We start from the raw sequence: 7,425 nt of genomic DNA on the forward strand, positions 1-7,425 counted from the left end.
TGACTCGCCAGCGCCGAAAATTTCCAGCGCTTGACTTAGCAGCGCTGAAATATTCCAGCGCTTGAATTTGAGCGCGGGAATTTTCAAGCCCTGGTTTTTTTTTTTTTTTTGCTAAATTACAGATTCGTGTATCCGTTTTAGTTAAACTCGAATTTTTGCTAGGTGTGGCCATAAATAGGGATCGTTACGTTCACTGTTTCTTCACCTTGTATGCATTATCTAATTGCTTGAGCATTCTGAATCCTGTTGTCTCCCCTTTTCCCTTTTGCTTTTCTGCCATGTCGACCCCTGTTCCCCCCGTGTTTTTGAAACTAATTGTCAGCAAATGGCTTCGTTCGCTTTTCCCAACTGATAAGATGTTACTAAAAGAACATGCTTTAGATGCTCTGTTAGGATTACAACAAATAAAAATCGATTGTAATTTCATCTATGCTGCCCTGAATTTTTAGGATCCTGATCATCATGTTTTTACTTTTCGCAATAATGAGATTGTTCCCCTGCCTGAGGAATTTGCTACTATCTTAGGCTATCCTGTTACTGCACTTTCTGTGACCCCTAGTACTGCTGATGAGGGGAAACAAATGATGGGGAGGTTCCTGGGTCTGTCTGAAAGTAAGGTCAATGAGATGCTGGTTGGGATGCTGTTGATCTTTCTGCGCTCATTAGTTACTTTTGGGTCTCTACCGTCAATATAACTGAACAGAAACGTAGTATTAGGGCCTTGTGTTTTTGGCTGCTAAATTGCTACTTATTCCATAATAATGACAATATGCTTCGAGACCTGAGACTGATGCCAATTGATAGTTCGATGGAGAGTCGGTTTTCCATGATGCCCATGGTGGTTGCCGAGACTATTCTTTGGGCGGACGCTTTGAAAAAGGACGTGAAGTGCGGAGTTGTCTAAGGTAGGCCCTTTTTGTTGCAGGTAACCAGTCGTAGCTAGAAAATCGTTTATTTTGTGGATTTATTTTATTTTTGAATCCGGACTGGAATTGCGTGTTTTATTTGTGACAGATAGCAGACCTGGAAAATTCCAGCGCTTGAATTTCCTGCGCTGAAACTTTCTGGCGCTGCGATTGTTCCAGTCTTCTTTTTTTTCAATTCTTTTTCTTTTATTTTGATGCGAACCTTGGCGACTAATTGCTGTTTTATATTTTTTTTCTAGATCTGGCTGATGGAGCGACTGAGGATTCTGGAAGCTCCGTCTGATCTTAGGACCTATTTTCCTCGGGCTCTTGGAAGTAGGAAGTATCTACACCAAGGAGAGAATGAAGCCGAGTGGACTTCGTATCTTACTCATGGTCTCTGTTCTGTTAAGTGGGTGATCCCGTGGTGGGTCTGTAGTCTATGACAGGTGGGACGGGACGCGCTGTTTTTACATTTCTTGTAGGGCTAGTGCGTCCCACCTATTTGTTCACATACCGCGTTATGAGGCAGTATGGGCATCGACAGGTTATCCCCTTTGTGGATACCACTCCACCTAACGTTAGCTCTTTTTTTCGTCAGTGTCTCTTGGGGTGGGCAGAAGGTTATGACTGCTAGCCCCGTTGGAATGTTACTACAGAGGGAAATATTGCTTTGTCTGAAAATTACAAACTTTGGATGAGTTCAGATGATGATGCAGAGAGGGCCCAAGCTCGTAATGCTGAACCTGCTGAGATACTACAAACACGGAATAGGCCAAAGTATGATCGTGAAGTTGTGTTGAGGTCTCGAGATGCCTAGACAAAGGTTACCTGGGCGTGAATTTACCGCGCCCGAAAAAAATGTTGAATTGGTTCCAAGTAAGGGTCGTCGTGAGAAAGGTAAGAAGCCGATGTGGACCAGGAAGACTTCTGCTTCTGTAAGGGTAGCAACTGAAGCCCCCAAAATTAATGGGCCTGTTCCTGTAGCTATTCCTTTTGAGGTCGTGGTTGATGCAAATATTGATAAGATGAGCGAGGCTTTAGCATCTATGGATGTTGACGTGAGAGCAGCGAAAGATTCTACTAAGGCGTTTGACTTCCATAAGGCTTTGTTTGGTTATTCTGAGGATTTAGCGGATTCTGGGGATTTCATTTGCGTAATGTCTTTAGTTTATTTCCCTTTTTTTGGTGTGTTTATTTTTTTTTGTTCTAACTCGGGATGCGAGTGTTTACTATTTCATATTTCAATAAAGTATGTTTTTAGCAACCTTATATTTTTTTGCAAATTATTTGGACCGAATCCGTTTTTTGGGTTGCCTACGTATCCGCCCCAAGACAATTTATTTAACTTAGTTCAGAACCAGGCGCGCGTAGTTCTAGTTAAGGATCAAACGAAATAAATCTGAATTAGAAAATATGTACGTTTGCGGCTTCCTTAGGTTATTTTAAATTTGCCCGAAAAAATTTTCACAGATTTATGCGATTATGTACCCACCAAGTGTTCGGAATAATTTATGTAAGAGTGCAGAAAGAATTCCGGACACTTTAGCCTAAGCGCTGGAAAATTCCAGCGCTTGACTTTAGAGCGCTAAAATTTTCTAGCGCTGCAATTTCAGCGTTGGAAATTTCCAGCGCTTTGAGGTTTCCTGCGCGCATATTCGTGCTGTTTTCTATGTACTTAATTTGCAGTTTATGGTCGTGCACTGAAGGTTTTTAAACCAAAATTAAGCATGCTTTGCGGATTTTATGGGTTTAGTGCGTGAAATGCTTAATGATTTAGCATTTCATTTTGCACTTGCGACTTAAGACGGTTTCGTGAGTAGTGCTCACATGGGCAAGATCTGGACATATTATGTGTCGACGCTTGGCGATTGTGTGAACCCTGTTTTTTTCAAGATCATTGTATATTTATTATTTTTGCCGGTTGCCCATTTGTACCAAGTATATGTTTGGTCTATAATTAATCGTCTGACGGATTGACTGAGTGAGTTTCCGTATATTGGGGCTCAAAGTGGCCCCTTGTTTGTTTTATCCGTAAATGTTCTCAATAATTCTAGGTATTGGACTAATAGTGTAGATCATTTTTAATAATGTTGCTAATTTTATTGAAAGGAAACTGGAATTCTGAGACACACTGAAAAAAAAGCTAAAGAGTACGTCTAACTAAACATTCTCGGGAAACATCGTCTGAGATTCATTGAAAACAACTTAAGTTAGCCTAGGTGATAACTATTAATTTTGGGCTTTTAAGACTTAGATTAGACCCTGGGGTTCTAGTGCGGTGGCAAGTTCATTGGCGAGGGATCATGGTTCTTGTCTGATCGTCATCTCAAAGCTGATTCCCTTGGAGCTAGTCCACTTGATAGTCTTGTGCTAACCCTCTTCGTTTCCTGCAGCAATGTGGGGCGATAGCGCGATTAACAGAATTGGATCAAAGTTTTCGTCTTGCAGGGCCAGGGTGACTAAGTCGGGTTCTTCCGTGAACGGCTTTTGCTCGCCGAACAGTGTTTGCAAGGCTTGCTCTTCTATGGATATCTCATATTCAGGCCTGCCTAGGGCGAGGTATAGTGCCTCGTCCGAGAGGTTGCAGTCATAGAAAATCTCCAGGCCGGGTTTTTGGATACCATTACTGACAAATGGTTTCGGAAAGCCGTAAAACGGGTAGTCTTCTCCTTCTCGTATGAACATACCGTTCAAGGTCAGCTGGTATGGTTGCAGGGTGGGCTTTTCTTGGCCGCCCCGGTTCTCGGATCATACCCTTGCTATGCGCATTTGGCTTTTGCGTAAGTCAACCTCTCCCTGTCGTGGTTTGTAGCCTAAACCGAATTGGGGGGGGGGGGGGAGAACATGGGTAAGGGGAGACAAGTAATGTCTCTTCCCCTCATGCCCAGTGGCATCCCCGGAAAGTATCCATGGGACAACATCATCTTCGGTATAATTTGTGATGCTCGTGGATCCAAGAATGTTAGATCATATTCTTCAATGGCTGAGACGGTCTCGTCTATTTGAAAGCTGTACAGTCTTCCCGTTCGCCCGTTGTCTCCGTCATGGAACAGCTGACGTCGAGAGGAGGGGCTTGGATGGCTATTGTTACTCCGTTATGGTTCAGTTTGACCATTTGGTGCAGAGTGGAAGCTACAACTCCTAGGTCGTGTAGCCATATATGGGCGGCCCAGAAGAAGATTGAACGTGGGCTTGATGTCCACTACTTGGAACTCCGTAGTTCTTGCTACAGGTCCGGTCTGTATGATTAGTTTAATCTTGCCACACACTGCTCTCTTGGAGTTATCGTAGGCTCTTATTCCTTGACTAGATGGTTGAATATCAGTGTCTTTCAGGCCTAGGAATCAAGCTGTGCGGAGTGGGCAAACATTCACGGCTGAACCGTTGTCTACCAGTCCGAGCGGTATGTTCTGGCCTTTGCATTCGACTACTAAGTAAAGCGCTTTGTTATGGGCACTTCCTTCTTTGGGTAAGTCCTTTTCGGTAAAGACTATTGCCCGATCTTCTAAGTCCCCAGTGACTTGGTTTACTAGCAAATCTGGAGTGATATCCATGGGGACTGAAACGAGGTCAAGGGACCTAATTACTTTGTCACGGTGTACTTTTGAGGTGCACATGAGATCCCAGATGGTGATTTCTGCCTTAGTCTTCATTAACTGTCTAAGAAAAGGATCTTCAATGACCCCGGCTATGGTGTTGGGCCGGGTCTGTTCGGTATTTTTCCGGACCGGGTTATCGCTCATGGGCGTCGGGCTAATATTCGGCTGATATACTCTTCCGGACCGGGTCAAGTTATTGACCTCAGTCTCCAGAGGAGGGTAGGTAAAGGGTACCGCGTGCAATTCTTCGGTGAAGTAGTTCTTGTAACACCCCCAATTTCCATACCTGATTAGGAATTATAGCGGAAGCATAAAACAATAAATTAAGGGTATTACCGCCACATTTAGGCTACAACCCAAATGTAAGGCTATTTTATCCATCAATAATCCAACCTTTATAAATAAACCAATATTGTCGTAATTAAATAACTTAAACCAACTACCCAAAATATTGTTATAAACTGAATTGAATAAAACACAACTGATTGTCTTAAGGTGATCTACGTTATTAATAACTTGCTACAAGTCGTTGTGAAACGGTCGCCCAGGACGTGCCACGCATACCTGTAAATTGGAAAAACATATACAGAAGGGAAACCACAAATCAGTGGAAATTGAGTAAGTACTACTTCACCCTGTAAAACATTTTCGAAAACCTTTTTCTTACTTTGGAAAACATTTTATCTTGAAAACATTTCATGCACAAATAGCACGTAACAAGCACACGCACTCAGTCCATAAATAATAGTTAATTAATTACTTAGAGGTAAGAGAACAAGATAATTCCACCATAATTGTAGTTCGAGACTACCACCCTAATGGGTGTAACCACCAAAATAGGTCTTAGTCCTTAAGTGTGTACACCCCCCAGTGAGTGTTTTTAACTCAAAGGAGTAGAATAAGCCTAGGTCGTGATAGTTAGCTCCGACTATAATATTAAGACACGATGTGTCATACCACCAATGTGTTCATCATCTTAGGGGATCCTGCCTAAGATGTCTTACCGACCAAGTGCATTACATTTTAAGTACTTATATTTTAATAGGGAGTGCCGGTGATCATATACGAACAAGTAGCTTAATTATTCCATCGTATCATCATAAAACCAAGATCACCCACTTATTATCCTCCACTGAATGATTAACGTGGGCGCAAGGGAGGGTTAAATTGCTACCACTTTTAAACTTCTGTCACATGCCTGTGAGGGGGTCGAAAAAGCGCGAGGCTAATGCGTGACCTCGTCCCTCGTGGGTGTGACGATTCTTTTATTCAATCAAGTGTAATTGGATTTCCTGTGAGTATACACCCAATTGACTAGTAATATAGGAGTCACCATTCAGTTTTTAACAACAATGAGAAAAACTGAAAAAACCCGGTTATCGTGACATAAAGGGAGTGCAATTATGTTTGACCACGACGGCCGTAGGTTCCCTTGTGATCCCTGGTGTGGGGATCTCTCAACATACACCCGCAAGGTAGAGATTGAGGGTTCGGGGGACTGTAACTACCAAGAGGATTACTTCGCTCGTCGATAACTCCAGAGGCAGGATATCCTTACTAGCTCAGCATAAATAATTGAAGGGACATGCGTTAACTATTAAACTAATCTGAGTTAATTTTAGCAATATGCAACATATAATACTAGATCGATCGCGATTATCTGATTTAGATTGCATTAAGGGACCTAGCATGATAATCCAATTTCCCAAAAATATTATATTTGTTAGGCGTGATAGAACAATCAGATTTAGTTAATTTAACAGTTCATAAAAAGGGCGAGGAAAGCAGTTAAATCATCGAAAAGGGACACATTACGACGCACCCTTGAGAGGTGCGTCACGGTTCTCAGAAAACTAACCATTTTGACTTTGCTATTTCTCCTTTTTATTTAACGAATCTCGATTATGGGACAGGATACGTTCTGTTCGATTTATGGATCGATTGCGACAGAACGCGTGAACAGTTTCGCAGCGAGAGCTTAGGCTAAGGGGTTTAGAGTCAATACTCAGAGTATATTATGTGTTGTTGTGTGTTGTTTCACGTCGAAACTAGGGGCCTATTTATAGGGAAGAGTTCATGGAAAGATAGAATTGCAGAGTTCTAATCCATAAAGAATTAGGAAAAGAGACGTACCCAGGTACTTTCAGCGCCCAGGCCTGTTCGGCGCCCAGAGCCAGGCGTTGAAAATAGGATCTGGGCAGTTTTGTTTAGTCAGATTCGGATTCCTAAAATCCGTAGAGTTTGAGATTAATTCGAGTCTTTTAGCGCGTATCAATTTCATGACGGAATGCGTCTGGGCCCGTTACGAACTCTAGGCTCGTTAGGATTTTAATTAATACGTAACTCTTATTTCCGAATCCTATTAGGAATAGGATTCTCGCGGTTTTCTATCTCATTTAGGATTTATGTTGGAATGCAACACCTAATTCTGACAGGTTTCTATCTTTTATGATTTGCCACTTTTAGAAGCTACCTTTTACGGCAATTACTACTTTTTGCGGGTTTCCATAAATAGCAGGTTTCGGGTGAAATGGGGAATCGAGATTCGTTTATTTTATAGGAGATGCGTTGTCAAGTGGAGTTTTTATGCTTTCATCATCGAACCTTTCCCTTGCGGGAATGGGGACAAAAGTAGGTGTCTACAGTTAGCCCCCACTTTGACTGAGTCTTAGAGTAAGACGATGGTCAAAGTATTAGACGGAGTGCGTCACACAAGCCATGGTGTATGTGACCTGTTTTGCGAGGGTCTCACGAGCCCCCGAGTGATAACATTTGACTTAAGGGTCATCACTTGAAGTGTCGAGATATCCCTCACGTGTCATTGGGATTTGTCAACTGATAGTATAGAAACTTCCTCACTTTGTCATTGGAAGGATCTAAAGATGCGTAGAAACTCCCTCACTTTGTCATTGGGAGTA

The sequence above is a fragment of the Spinacia oleracea genome, chromosome 3 (genome assembly GCF_020520425.1).
Source record: "Spinacia oleracea cultivar Varoflay chromosome 3, BTI_SOV_V1, whole genome shotgun sequence".
Lineage (NCBI taxonomy): Eukaryota > Viridiplantae > Streptophyta > Magnoliopsida > Caryophyllales > Amaranthaceae > Spinacia > Spinacia oleracea.